The following is a 15,108-nucleotide window of genomic DNA, read 5'->3' as shown; positions in this document are numbered from 1 at the left end:
GGGGGTGGGGGGTGGGGGCGAGGAAGGAGAGAGGGGTGGGGGGAGGGGAGGGGCACAAAGAAAACCAGATAGAAGGTGACAGAAGACAATTTGACTTTGGGGGAGGGGTATACAGCCCAATCAAATGTCAAAATAAGCTGGAGATGTTTTCTCTCAACATATGTACCCTGATTTATCGATGTCACTGCATTAAATTTAATAAATAAAAAAAAGAAGAAAAGAAAAATAGAAGAAAAAAAAGAATATTTTTGTCGGACTCCATACTTCAAAATTTTCTACAAAGCTATAGTAATCAATGCTGTGCAGTACTTGCATAAGAACCAATAAATATTTATGTAAATGAAACAGAATTGAAAACCCAGAAATTAATCCCTACATCTATTATCAATTAATTTTTACAAGTGTGCCAAGACAATTCAATGCAAAAAAAAAAAAAAAAAGCTTTTTTCACAAATAGGGTGGTGAAACTGGATATCTACATGCACAAGAATAAAGCTGGACTGCTACCTCATAACCATATAAGAATTAATTGAAATGAATCAAAGGCTAAATGCAAGAGTTGAAACTATAAAATCCTTAGAAGAAATCATAGGCACATATTTTTGTGATCTTAGATTAGGCAATGGTTTCTTATATATGACAACGCACAAGTAACCAAAGAAAATAGACAGATTGTACTTCTTCAAACATAAAAATTTCTGTGCTTTGAAGGACACCATCAAGAAAGTGAAAAGACAACCTATACATTGATAGAAAATATTTTTAAATTATGTATCTGATTAGAAGCTTTTATCCTGTATATATAAAATAGTCTACAACTCAATAATAAAAAGTAAAAAGTGGGCAAGTAATTTGAATATCTGTTTCTGAATAGAATATTATCAAGTGCACAATAGTTACATAAAAATATGCTCAACATCATTGGTCATTTGGGAAATGCAAATCAGAACCACAATGAGACACCATTTTATACTCACTGGAATAGCTGTAATAAAACTAAAAACAAACAAAGAAACAGAAAATAAGTGTTAGGGAGGATATAGAGAAATTGGAACCTTTAACATTGCTAATGGTAATATAAAATGGTGCAGCCACTGTGGTGGTTCCTCAAAGTAGAAAACATTGAATTACCATGTAAGCTCGCAATTTCACTCTTAGATATATAAAAGAACTGAAAACATGTCCACACAAAATTTGTACATGAATTTTCATAGCAACACTATACAAAAAGTGGAAACATTCCAAATGTCTTTCAAATGATGAATAGATTTTTAAAATGTATAGCCACACAATGGAATATTATGTGGCCATAAAAAAGAATGAAGCTCTGAAATATTCTACAACATGAAAGTACTTTGAAACTTATGCCAAGCAAAAGAAGCTGCACATAAAGGTCACATGTTGTATGATTCCATTTATGTGAAATATCCAGAATAGACAAAGACAAATGTAGTTACTAAAGGCTGAAGGGAAGAAAGAATGAGGAGTGAGGGCTAATAGGTATGGGGTTTCTTTTGTTGGTGATGAAAATGTTCTGAAATTACAAAATGGTGATGGCTGCACAGCTTTGTAAGTCTACTAAAGTCCACTGAATTGTACACTTTAAAAGAATGAGTCTTATTGTGCATAGATTCTATCTCAATAAAAAAAATAATTAATGCTAGTTTGCATCGAACTATGTTACCATGATATAATTGAGATGTGGCTAATGTAATTTTATTTTATATAATTTGCATATTAGGCATATTTCTTGTGCTTTTTTTTTTTTTTTTTTTTTTTTTTTTTTGCTTTTATAAAAAAATACAATTAACCCTTTGAGGAGTGAGCTTTTTTCATGCTTGCTGATCCCTGGGAGTGTTTTTTTTTTTCCAAATAATAAAATTAGTACCAGTTACAGTTTTATTAACTTAAAATCATTTTTGCTTGATAACCAATTTATGGAAACAGGAAGAACATACATTTGCCTTTTTTTTAATGTTGCCTTACACATTTTTAAAATAAAAATGTTTGTTATGCAATTTTCATGTACCTCTCACCGGTAAATAAAGAAGTGTTATTAGCAGAATATCAAATATGTACTTGCATATGATGATATTCTTAGGACAACTTATAGGCATTTTTATTTATTCCTTATGTTTAAAATTTTTTCAAACTGGTATTCCTCAAAACATGGATGCAGGCAAAGTGGTTGTTACAATCAATGCACATCACCCTGTGTCCCTCCGTTTAAAGACATACATGTACAATCATACTCTGGATGATCAGGAGGCATGAGGATGTACATGAACGTTCATACTACTCAAAGGATTAAAAATCATTGGCATGCCTGACCTGTGGTGGCACAGTGGATAAAGCATCAACCTGGAAATGCTGAGGTCGCCGGTTCAAAACCCTGGGCTTGCCTGGTCAAGGCACATATGGGAGTTGATGCTTCCAGCTCCTCCCGCTTCTCTCCCTCTGTCTCTCCCTCTCTTCTCTAAAATGAATAAATAAAAAATAAAAAAAAAAAACAAAAAACAACGGCCTGATTCGATCAGTTTTTAAAAAAAAAAAAAATAAATAAATAAATAAAAATCATTGGCATTATTATTCTATACAGGGGTTCCTTCGGTTACAACAGTCTTGACATACTACATTTTGAGTTTACAATGCTCACTGCCATAAAAATTTAAAAAATTGTGATGTGAGTGTTTAGGCTTATGCCATTAGTGTTGTACTTATAGACTACTTTGTCCTCTGCTGAGGACCTCATTCATCTGGAGAAGCAGCTGATTGAAGAGGGGAGAGATACAAACCCCATAACCCAAGAAATTTACTACCAAGTGTTTGGCAGAAGGTTTTTCTATGGTAGGGGTTGGGTTGGCAAAAATTTCAGGCTGAGGACCCCAGCGATGACAGATTCAGTAAGGTCTACAAAGCTGTTATGGACGCCTTGTAATGCTATAAGTAGATTTTGGAAGAGAAGAACTCATCAACCTTCCAGACTAACCTAGAACAATTCTTTAAGAAAGTAGAGAGGCCTGCAACAGACCCTGTACCCTCTACATCAGCTACTTCTCCAGATGAAACACCTGTAGTACAGGTAGAATCATCTCCAGCATCTCCTGCATATTCCTTAGGCAATCCCAATTCATCTGACCCAGTATCCCCAGCACCTTCTGCAGGTTCTTCTGCCTCTCCAGCTTCCTCCTCTCAGTAGGTTACTCCCGTCTTGTAATGCCCTCTCCAGTGTGCAAGCCAATCACAGGAATAAAGGTAAGAAATTTTTTACACTAATTTTTTTGTTATTTTTTCTGTTATTACAGTACAGTGTATAGTACAGTATATTTATATCCTTTTCTTTTTTCTGTGGCTTCATTGTGTTTTTATGTTCTAGATTATGATTTTACAACTGTGTTAGGATAGGTAAGTGACTTAGGCTCAGATGTGTTTTGACTTACACCAAAATTTGGGTTACGTCACTGTCGTAGGGACAGAACTGTGTTGGAACCCAATGACCCCCTGTAGTTCTCACATTAAAAAAGGTATAAGAAAACCTCAATAGGCTATCTGAAACAGACAAAACTGATAAAACAATATGTAGCAGCTAATGGAAATTATAAAAGATATAAAGCAAAAATCTTTATAGAATATTACTGGTGTTTGGGGATAGTGTTTTCTATATATGCATGTGTGTGCATGTCTGTGCCAAGGGTATATGTGTGTGTAAATGGTCATGAATAAAAGATGGCTTTCTCTTCAATTTGAAGGATGTATATGACTAGAGATTTATCAGCAGCATGTTAACTGGTGGGTTAGTTCCAAAATAGAAGATCCTTTGGTGCTGTTTTGTTTTGTTTTTAATATGAGATTAATCAGTTTCCCAATATGTGCCACTTTCATAGGAGTCCATAAGGTAATGAAAAATTAAAGGTACAGAGTCATATTGCTAAAATTTTATATTGAATTGCCTAGTTTTAATAAGAAAGTCTTTTTATTTTGCTTTAAAATTTTCTTCTAAATAATATAATGATTAATATATTCACAGCAATTATTTCTATATTTTACCCACCTACACAATGCTCATTTTTTAAAAATCAGATAACTTGAGTTTATAGAAGATTCTCTTTAAATTAATCATTCTTTATTTTCAGCATCAAGTGTAAGTAAAGAAATATGACTCATTTTTAGTTATTTTAGTTCTGGAAAGGATACTATTTATGTAGTTAATGGAAAATTTCAATGTTTTCACAAATTTTTATCAATAAGTTATTATTGAATTTTTAATAACATGTTTCTTTATTCTGTACAATTATAGTCAAGCTCCATTTTTAATTAAATTATTCTTATTCATGTTAAAATTTTGGGACAAGGTCATGTGGGTTTCTAATATTTATTGTGGATAAATGTTTTTATTCTTCTTTCTGTTGGAGAAGGTAATCAAGAGAAGTTGACTCTCAAATTGAACTCAGGCAATTAAAAGCTTCTGATTCTAGTCTCTGTCCTTGGAATGCATGCATGCTCTGCCCATCATTTCCACAATGGGGGCTGTTGAAAGGCACAGCCTTTAGAAAGAAGGTGTTGTTGAGACCATCTAGAGTGGTGTTTCCCAACGTGGGGCCCACGCCCCACAGGGGGGCAATTCGAAATTCGATAGTTAAGGGGAGCAATTTGAAAATGGACTCAACACAACTTTAACTCTTTCACCCGGGCCATTTAAATGCAATGCTAGATATCGGTGCCAAATTTAACAAAAAATGCAATTCTTAAATAATTGCGGTAAATAATTATTAAGTATAATTTCATTTGACGATACCAAAATATCAACTGGGTGATTGGCGTCCTCAATTAAACTTCGTCCTGGGTTCACCGCGGAGCATGCTGTCTGCTGCGGGGAACCCCGGACGTTTTAAAAACCCCGCGGACGTTTTAAAAACTTGCTAAACAATGCAGTTATTCTCACCTAATTGGCCCATCGCAATTTCTGTAGTGTTTCACATCATTCAGTTGGTGTTAATTTGAAATAAGTGTCAGTCAAAACTGTTGTAAAAGCTCGTTGATTTAATAAATATGCATATATATATTGTATAGATATAATTGGTAAGTATTTGATTTTATTTTTATCAATATTAAACTCTTTATTAAGTACTCCTTGCATCAGGGCTAGAAAGCACTAATATTTTATAAATATTATTGGGGCTATAATAGTGCATGCACAACAATTTTAATTTTAGAAGCATAACTTTCCAGAAAATTTTGTCAAGTGGAAAAAATACAGATACCTTTTGATTTGCGGTGGTAGTGTAGTAAATGTGTTATATACATTTAAATAAATGTGAATTTTTAGTATACGTTTACTCTATGTCACATTGAATATATTTTAACAAATATTTTAATATTAGTTTTTAATTGATCTTATTTTTATTTCTTATAGCCCATAGTAAAATGAGTGGTGCAAGCAAGAAAAAAACTCGTCAATATTTGGAGGAATATTTAAAAATTTGGGTTCATACCCGCTGTTCACGATGAGCGGATTCCTTTTTGTCTTTTATGCCAGCAATGCTTACCAACAAATCAATGAAATGAGGTCATCTTGAGGCGCATTTGAAGGTGAAACATAGTGCTCATATTAATTCAGATTTGAGTTACTTTAAAACTTTAAAGAAAAATTTTGAAAAAAGAACAACATTAAAGTCTATTTACTGCTCATACTTCAACTAATAATCATGTTCTTGAGGCTAGTTATCAAATTTCTTTATTCATCGCTAAAACTGGAGAAAATCACACTATAGGAGAGAATTTAATAAAACCGTCAATATCAGCATTTCTTAAACGGTTCTTGAAAAAGATGACAAAGATGTAAAAGCTATGCCACTCAGTGACAATACTGTTAGCAGAAGAATAGACGAAATGAGTGAGGATATTGCAAAACAACTTATTGAAAAGCTGAAAACAAGAAAATTCTCCTTGCAAATGGATGAATCAACTTTGAGAGACAGTGAGGCAGTATTGATAACTTACGTAAGATATATTGATAAAGGACATTTTGCTGAAGAAATGTTGTTCTGTAAAAGATTAGAAAGCACCACTACCTCCAAAGATATATATAATAAGCTAAAAAACTACTTAGATGTCAATGATATACCAATGAAAAATATAACATCTTGTGCTGCAGATGGTGCTCCCAATATGATGGGCAAGAAAAATGGCTGCTTAAAATTGATGAAAGATGCAAATTCAGAAATGGTTCTTATGCATTGTGTTATTCATAGGGAAAACTTGGTAGCTAAAAACATCTCGCCTGTTCTGAATGAAGTATTACATACAGTAATAAAGTGTGTTAATGCTATTAAAGCTAGTGCCAAATGTGAGCATCTTTTCAAACTATTTTGTGAAGAACAAAATGAAGACCATGTGAGACTTTTACTTCATACTGAAGTAAGATGGCTATCTAAAGGAAACTGTTTGAAAAGATTTATGGAACTGTTTGATACTCTTAGTGATTTTTTAAGCGACAAACCTGAAATGAAGTATCTGTTAACAATAGATGGTAAGGCATTTGTGAGTTATTTAGCCGATATCTTTGAAAAACTAAATATATTAAATAAGCAACTTCAAGGAACAAATAAAACTCTTGTCAATGCAAAAGCGAAGATATTTGGTTTCATTACCAATATTGAGTTATGTCAGAAACATATTAACAACAAAAACTTTAAACAGTTTCATTGGCTCCAAAAATGTGAAGTAACTGATACCGCTTTACTTGTTATTGTCAATCATTTGAATATTCTATCGGCTGATTTAAAAGAAAGATTTTCTGATTTAAAACAAATTGATTTCCCAACATGGATGATGCAGCCAATGTTAGTGGATTTGTCTGATATATCAAATATGCAGTATCAAGAACAACTCGCAGAATTGCAAAATGATGAGTCAGTTAAAGCTTTATTTAATATCAAAGGAGCGATGGCATGGCTTTGTGAGGAAACAGAAATCAAATACCCAAATTCAACCAAATGTGCAAGAAAACTATTGCTACCATTTCCATCTTCATTTTTAGCTGAATGTGGATTTAGTGCTGTAAATGATTTACTGGTAAAAAAAAGAAATCAGCTGGATATAACACAACGTGGAGACTTGAGACTAAAGCTAACCAAATTGGAACCTAATATAAAATCTCTGTGCAGCAAGCAGCAAGCGCAAGGATCACACTAAATTAAAATAATAAATTAATATAGAAAAATCTGTATTAAAATTATTTGGAATTTAAATTTCTGGTTTTCATTATATGTTTTGAAATTTTACTTACTGTGTTTTGTTAACAATTTCATAGTGATTTCTTCCTAGAACCTATCATTTATGTTTATTAAGTGAACAAATCAATTTTTTAATGTTACAAATTATGTATGTTACATAGGTGGGGACATAAAAATTTTAGAAAGGTTAAGGTGGGGCATGGCACAAAAAAGGTTGGGAAACACTGATCTAGAGGGTATACAGGACTAAACTCAGTTAAGACTTGGATGAACTTTTAAGATTCTGGAGGGCTGATGTAAAGATCTACTTGTCCTGCTGTCGCCCAAGACAAGCCTTGTAGCAAGTTCCCTTGCTCACTATATTTGCCCCCTACCAATCTGGACTGGTCTGCCTGTTGCTTTGGTCTCTCACTGCCCTGTGAGTGAGGGTCACTTCAGATTACAGTCGGGAAGCCCCCAAGGAGATTACAAGGCAACGATGTCTACTTCAACCATGTGATTATTCCTACTGTTGTCTCTTTTGAAAGCTCTGTTTGCCTGTTCCAATGCTCTGTGCTGCCTACATTTGCTCTTAGAGAAATTTCTGGTTATTATAGAGGATTAAAACCAATTAAAGTGCATAATTCATTCAGAAAAAAAGTGAAGTAAAACTTGCATCTTTATTTTTACCAAAACAATAAGGTTTGATTTTAGTCATTCCTTGTGTTATTTTTATTATATTGTGCTTGTCTTTGGTTCAGGCATCCTTTGTGATTGAATATAAAATTAATGAGAAATAAATGACCATTATCTTTGGTGAAAAAAGTGGGGAAAAAACACAGACATGAAGTAAATTAAAGTGGGAGAAAGGAAGATTGAAAGACAAACTAGGATTGGTTTTTATTCACTTGAAAAAGAAAAGTGAAAAAATCTCATAATCTTTGCTCTGAATTAAAAATAAAAAATGTACATAGGAAATGGAATATATTAATGTGTGCTGAACTTATAATGGATTCCCATAAGTTTTTTGGGCAGCTAATAGATACCTTGACACCCAACATTTCACCACCATGTGTGAAGGTGAGGATGGGTCTCTAATGGGTTTCATAAGCTTTATTATTTGATCAAAACCTATTATAGGTCATGAATCATGGGTATTTATATTTTGTCTTATTTGTGTAACAGCTAAAGCTTTTTAGGAGTAAAAGACAAGTCAGGAAGTGAGGTGGGAGGAATGAACCAGCAGAGCACAGAACATGTTTAGCGCAGTAAAATATTCTGTGTGATATTATAATGATGGATATATGTCACTATACATTTGTCCAAACCCAGAGAATGTACAACATCAAGAGTGAACCCTAATGTAAACTATGGACTTTGAGTAACTGTGATGTGTCAATGTAGCTTCATCAGTTGCAACAAATTTACCCCTCTGGTGGTGGGTGTTGATAGTGGGGAAAAGTATACATGTGTAGGGGGTGAGGGGCATATGGACAATCTCTGTTTTTCTCTCAGTTTTGTGTAAACCTATAACTTCTCTGAAAATTAGTCTTTTTAAAACGACAATTTTACTAAAAACAATTTTTTTGCTACATTATTTTATAAGAAAGTGTAAGTTGTTTTTAATTGGTCAATATCTATGTACTACTTATTATATAAGTTGTTTTGCAATCTGACAAAATGATAAAAGTATTCTTGGTAAGGAGCTATCTAGTTTCTCTAAGTCCACAAAAGCATACTGCCTTTCAAATATATATTGGTATCTTTTGCTCCATTACCAATTACTCAAAACACAGCAAGTTCAAACAGCAGTTCAGCTGGTTCAGAGTCTCTTCTGTGGTTGCATCAAACCAGATAGAGCTGCAGTCATCTCAAGGCCTTACTGGGGCTGAATGATCAATTTCCAACTGCACTTATGGGGTTGTTGTCAGGGCTCTGTGAAATGGCTCTGGTTCTGTGAAAGATCAGTATAGTGAATGAAAAACAAAACACAAGTTGTGGGAAAATATTTGAAAAAGACATATCTGATGAAAGACTGCTTTCCAAAATTTACAGAGAACTCTTAAAGCTCAACAATAAGAAAACAATTAGATTTAAAAATGGATCAAAGACCTTAACAATTTACCAAGAAGATACATAGCATGTGAACAAGTATATTAATAAGCATATGAAAAGATGCCTAATGTTTATGTCATCAGAGAAATATGAATTAACACAATAATGACATGATTTTGGTTTCTCACCTTCCTTTGCAGCTGAAGCCTTTAGTTTCTTAATGTGTGACAGGATTACCTGAGTGATTTCATGATATGGCAGCTAGCTTTCTTTACCTCAAGAAGAAAGAGAGAGAGAAACAGGGAGAGAGAGAGGTAAACCAATCTTTCTGTAACTTAATCTGGAAAATGAAATCCCATTGCTCTGCCTACTTATTAGAGGTGAATTAGCAAGTCCAATTCACAATTAAGAGGAGGGCATTCACTATAGAGTGAGTATCAGGGACAGGATCATTGATCTTCCTAGAGGCTGCCAACATCCCGGAAGTCAAGGCAGGCAGAACTACACTCTTTTCTTTAAAGACAATAATATGTTCCAAGTTACCACTTTGACAACTGGATAAATACTATCATTATTTATTAAACAAGAGTGCACTGACAGGCTAAGGCCTAGGTTTGAAGAAAGAGACCATGAGTTCAGTTATGGTTATGGTTAAGTTGATTAGCGTGTGCTTAATTTGAGACGCTAGCTGGGGATGTTGAGTTGGCCTTTTGCTGGATATATGTGGAGTTCAGAGGCAAGTTTGGAATGAAGAAACTCAATTTCAAACTTGAAAGTATCCATCATATAAATGGTGAATAAAGATATGGGCATGAATAAAATCATGAGGGAGACAATAGAAAATAAGATGAGAAAAGGCATAAATTTAAAGCTTTGAATAACTCAAGATTAAAAGCCAAGTAAATGACAGTGATTTAGCAAAGGATGCTGAGATAAATTAGTTTCCAGGTTAATGATAGGGAGTAGGGGAATATGGATGGTGGTAGGTGGGGGTGGAGGATATTTTGGTGACACAGAAGCTCAAGGTAAAGTGTTTCAAGAAAGACAGAGTACAATTTGAAATACTGCTGACAGGATCAAATAACAGAAAAACAAAAATGTCCGTTGGCTTCCCGTAGAGGCCACATGGCTGAAGGTGTGGGAGAGCAGCACAAAGGAGTGAGGGAGGAGTGAGTGGTGGGCAAGTGAATCGGTGAATAAAGGCAACTTTTTCAAAGCTTTGTAAAGGAGAGGAAATGCAACAACAATCCAAGGGGAAGTAGAGTCTAAAGATGGTGGTTATTTTTTAATATGAAAGTGAATTATGTTTTTTTAAATGACTGTAGGAAGGGTGCAATGGAAAGAAACTAAAGAACCAAAAAGAAAAATATAGTGAATAGTGTGTGGTTCTAGAGAAACTGTGAGGGATGCGGGAGCTATAACAGATGGAGGGTGACATCCTGAACCATGATAAGATGAAATAAAAGCATAAGAGATGAGAGGTAAGGGTGCAGGAAGGTTTATAGATTTAATGGCAGAAAAGTGGAGGCTTGTTCAGTCTGCTGGTTTTATTTTTTTGTGAAATAAGAGAAGAGGTTATCTGTGTACGTGCTTGTGTGTACATAGAATGACATTAAAGAGAACGCACATGTGAAGGAGTTGTTGGCAAGTCTTTGAGTAGGTTGGGGAAGGAGGAAGTGGGCAGGATTTTGACTGGCATAGCTTCATCCTTCACAAAAAGTCATTCCCCAGCTCAAGTATAAAGCTGGAACATGGGTCACTCCACTCTCTTCCAACCTTTTCTTCCCCTTCATTCTTCTGTGTATCTCCCAACCTTTCAATCATAATGAAAGGAACCTAATAAAGAAAGCCCACCTAGGTGCTGGGGACTTGTGTAATAGTGCCACTCAGGAGTGTCTGCATTTAAAAAGAAGATGTTCAAGAGGCTACTACTCTTGGCTTAACCCAAGAGAGTGAAATGTTGACAAAGAAATATAGTTTATAATTTATACTAGAGTTTGTGAAGACAGCCTTACACTTGCAAGCTATACAATTTATATTAGCCTCAATTTTCTCAGGTACAAAATGTGAATAATCACACTTTATATTAAAGGTTTTATTGAGACTGGGCATGTTCTCCATTGAGTTCCTGACACTCAGCCACTCTTATTCTGCTCAGGAGAAACAGTAGTAGCCACTGCCATCAGCACCACTATGATCAATGTGCTTATCATTATTCATGTTGTATTTCTGACCGTCAAAGGAACTTTTTCTGAAATAATGCCATATAAATCATCACCCGTTCAAGAAGGAGTAAGTTTATTCATTCCTTAAACAAATATTTCTGAGTGCCCGTGTGCCTCCCCAAAATTCACAGTCAACTCAAGAGAGCAAAAATGTGAATAGTCAAGTATGATGTACCAAGTATGACACCAGGTAGAAAGAACAATGTGTTGTGGGAACACAGAGAGGGCAAAGCTAAGTGTGCAGGAGAAATGGAGGCGATGTCACAAAGAGGTAATGATTAAGATGGGTTTTGAAAGATGAGTAAGAGTTAGCTAGATAGAAAGGAGGTAATTACAGACAGTAGGAACACTGTGGTCCAAGGGCCACTGATTAAAAAAACCCCACTTATTATGCAGTTTCAAATCCTTCAGAATTTCTATAACTTCAATCTAGGACTTTTATATACAAATGCTCTTATTGTAGTAAGAGTTATGAAGCTGGTACTCCAGTGCATGTGGAGAACATGAAAACCTCCTCTGGCGAAGACTATTAGTTGCCCCAATTTTTAGATTTCATTTTTCAGTCTTTTCTGCTGTGGATAATAATGATTAATTTTAAAAAAACTTTATGAAGACTTGACATGTTATACATATCACCTGAACAAAGTTATATTTCTCAGTCTTCTCTGCTATTCATTGTGGCTACCAAGTGTAGGGCAGTGGTGTGGCAATTTCTGAGATGATTTCTTAAAGGGGAAGTGCATCCCCTTCTTCCTCCTCTCTTGCTCTTTGTAATGTTAGCTCACTTTGGGAATGGTTGGAACAGAAAGCTGGAAGCAACTTAGGGTTCAGAGGATGGCAGAGTAATGGATTTAATTCTTAAATGCCTATATACAGCTAGTGCTTGACTTATGACCACGATTGGTTCCGACAGACCAGTTGTAATACGATTTGGTCCTAAGTTGAGTAGGCTATATGTACAGTACTGTGAAATGATGTTATAAAAATCTTTAAGTCACGGCCCTGGCCAGTTTGCTCAGTGGTAGAGCATTGGCCTGGTGTGCAGGAGTCCTGGGTTTGATTTCTGGCCAGGGCACACAGGAGAGGCACCAATCTCATTCTTCACTCCTCCCCCTCTTCTTCCTCTCTGTCTCTCTCTTCCCCTCCTGCAGCCAGGGCTCCATTGGAGCAAGGTTGGCCCAGGTGCTGAGAATGGCTCCGTAGCCTCTGCCTCAGGTGCTAGAATAGCTCTGGTTGCAGCAGAGCAACGCCCCGGATGGGCAAAGCATCACCCTCTGGTGGGCATGCTGGGTGGATCCTGGTTGGGCGCATGCAGGATTTTGTCTGACTGCCTCCCCATTTCCAACTTTGGAAAAATACAAAAAAAATTTTAAGTCATATTTTATCATAATTTTCTTTCATTATTGTTATATATCATAATTTTCTTTGTTCATTTTATGCCATTTGTATCATCTCTACACTATTCTGTTTCTTATTTTTACATTCGTTAGGTTTAAGTAAAACACTGCATTACCAGTACAACTGGTTTAATATTTGCAAAGACAATTTCCTCTTGGTAGACATTTTGGGAGGGGTTTGATGAAAAATATCCAAGACACAAAACACAAATTGCTGTACCAAATCTGGGATAACAGTTGAAATGGTGCACGCGGAGATGGTAGTGCTGCCAGAAGTTGGTCCACACTGTTGTTTGCTCAGCTGGGCAATGCTTGCACTGCCAGACGCGGAGCAGTCGTGGCTAACGATTGTGGTCATAAAGTCAAATGGTCGTAAATTGCATAGGTCGTAAGTCGATCAATATTTGTATGCAAAATTAAATGTTATTTTATATTGTTACAACTGCTTTTTAAAAGAACTGTAACCAAACTGTTATTTAAACTAATACATCAGTTATCAATAAAACTCTATTCCTTTTTGTAAAGTTTTAGATTGGTTATATACATTTCTATGTTTTGTTGTTTTTTTTTAATAAATTTTTATTAATGATAATGGGATGACATTAATAAATCAGGGTACATATATTCAAAGAAAACATGTCTAGGTTATTTTGTCATTAAATTATGTTGCATACCCCTCGCCCAAAGTCAGATTGTCCTCCAGCTCCCTCTATCTAGTTCTCTGTGCCCCTCCCCCTCCCCCTAACTCTCTCCCTCCCTCCCTCCCATGTCCTCCCTCCCCTCACCCCTGGTAACCACCACACTCTTGTCCATGTCTCTTAGTCTCGTTTTTATATTCCACCAATGTATGGAATCATGTAGTTCTTATTTTTTTCTGATTTACTTATTTCACTCCGTATAATGTTATCAAGATCCCACCATTTTGCTGTAAATGATCTGATGTCATCATTTCTTATGGCTGAGTAGTATTCCATAGTGTATATGTGCCACATCTTCTTTATCCAGTCTTCTATTGAAGGGCTTTTTGGTTGTTTCTATGTCTTGGCCACTGTGAACAGTGCTGCAATGAACATGGGGCTACATGTGTCTTTACGTATCAATGTTTCTGAGGTTTTGGGGTATATACCCAGTAGAGGGATTGCTGGGTCATAAGGTAGTTCTATTTGCAGTTTTTTGAGGAACCACCATACTTTCCTCCATAATGGTTGTACTACTTTACAGTCCCACCAACAGTGGATGAGAGTTCCCTTTTCTCCGCAGCCTCTCCAACATTTGCTATTACCCGTCTTGTTGATAATAGCTAATCTAACAGGGGTGAGGTGGTATCTCATTGTAGTTTTGATTTGCATTTCTCTAATAACTAATGAAGCTGAGCATCTTTTCATATATCTGTTGGCCATTTGTATCTCTTCCTGGGAGAAGTGTCTGTTCATGTCCTCTTCCCATTTTTTTATTGGATTGTTTGTTTGTTTGTTGTTGAGTTTTATGAGTTCTTTGTAAATTTTGGATATTAGGCCCTTATCTGAGCTGTTGTTTGAAAATATCATTTCCCATTTAGTTGGCTGTCTGTTTATTTTGATATCAGTTTCTCTTGCTGAGCAAAAACTTTTTATTCTGATGTAGTCCCATTCATTTATCTTTGCCTTCACTTCTCTTGCCATTGGAGTCAAGTTCATAAAATGTTCTTTAAAACCCAGGTCCATGATTTTAGTACCTATGTCTTCTTCTATGTACTTTATTGTTTCAGGTCTTTTATTTAGGTCTTTCATCCATTTTGAATTAATTTTAGTACACGGGGACAGGCTATAGTCGAGTTTCATTCTTTTGCATGTGGCTTTCCAGTTTTCCCAACACCATTTGTTGAAGAGGCTTTCTTTTCTCCATTGTGTGTTGTTGGCCCCTTTATCAAAGATTATTTGACCATATATATGTAGTTTTATTTCTGGGCTTTCTATTCTGTTCCATTGGTCTGAGTGTCTATTTTTCTTCCAATACCATGCTGTTTTGATTATCGTGGCCCTATAATATAGCTTAAAGTCAGGTATTGTAATGCCCCCAGCTTCATTCTTTTTCCTTAGGATTGTTTTGGCTATTCAGGGTTTTTTATAGTTCCATATAAATCTGATGATTTTTTGTTCCATTTCTTTAAAAAATCTCATAGGAATTTTGATGGGAATTGCATTAAATTTATATATTGCTTTGGGTAATATGGCCATT

Source organism: Saccopteryx leptura, chromosome 2, assembly GCF_036850995.1.
Source record: "Saccopteryx leptura isolate mSacLep1 chromosome 2, mSacLep1_pri_phased_curated, whole genome shotgun sequence".
Classification (NCBI taxonomy): Eukaryota; Metazoa; Chordata; class Mammalia; order Chiroptera; family Emballonuridae; genus Saccopteryx; species Saccopteryx leptura.
This window is presented reverse-complemented; position numbering follows the sequence as displayed.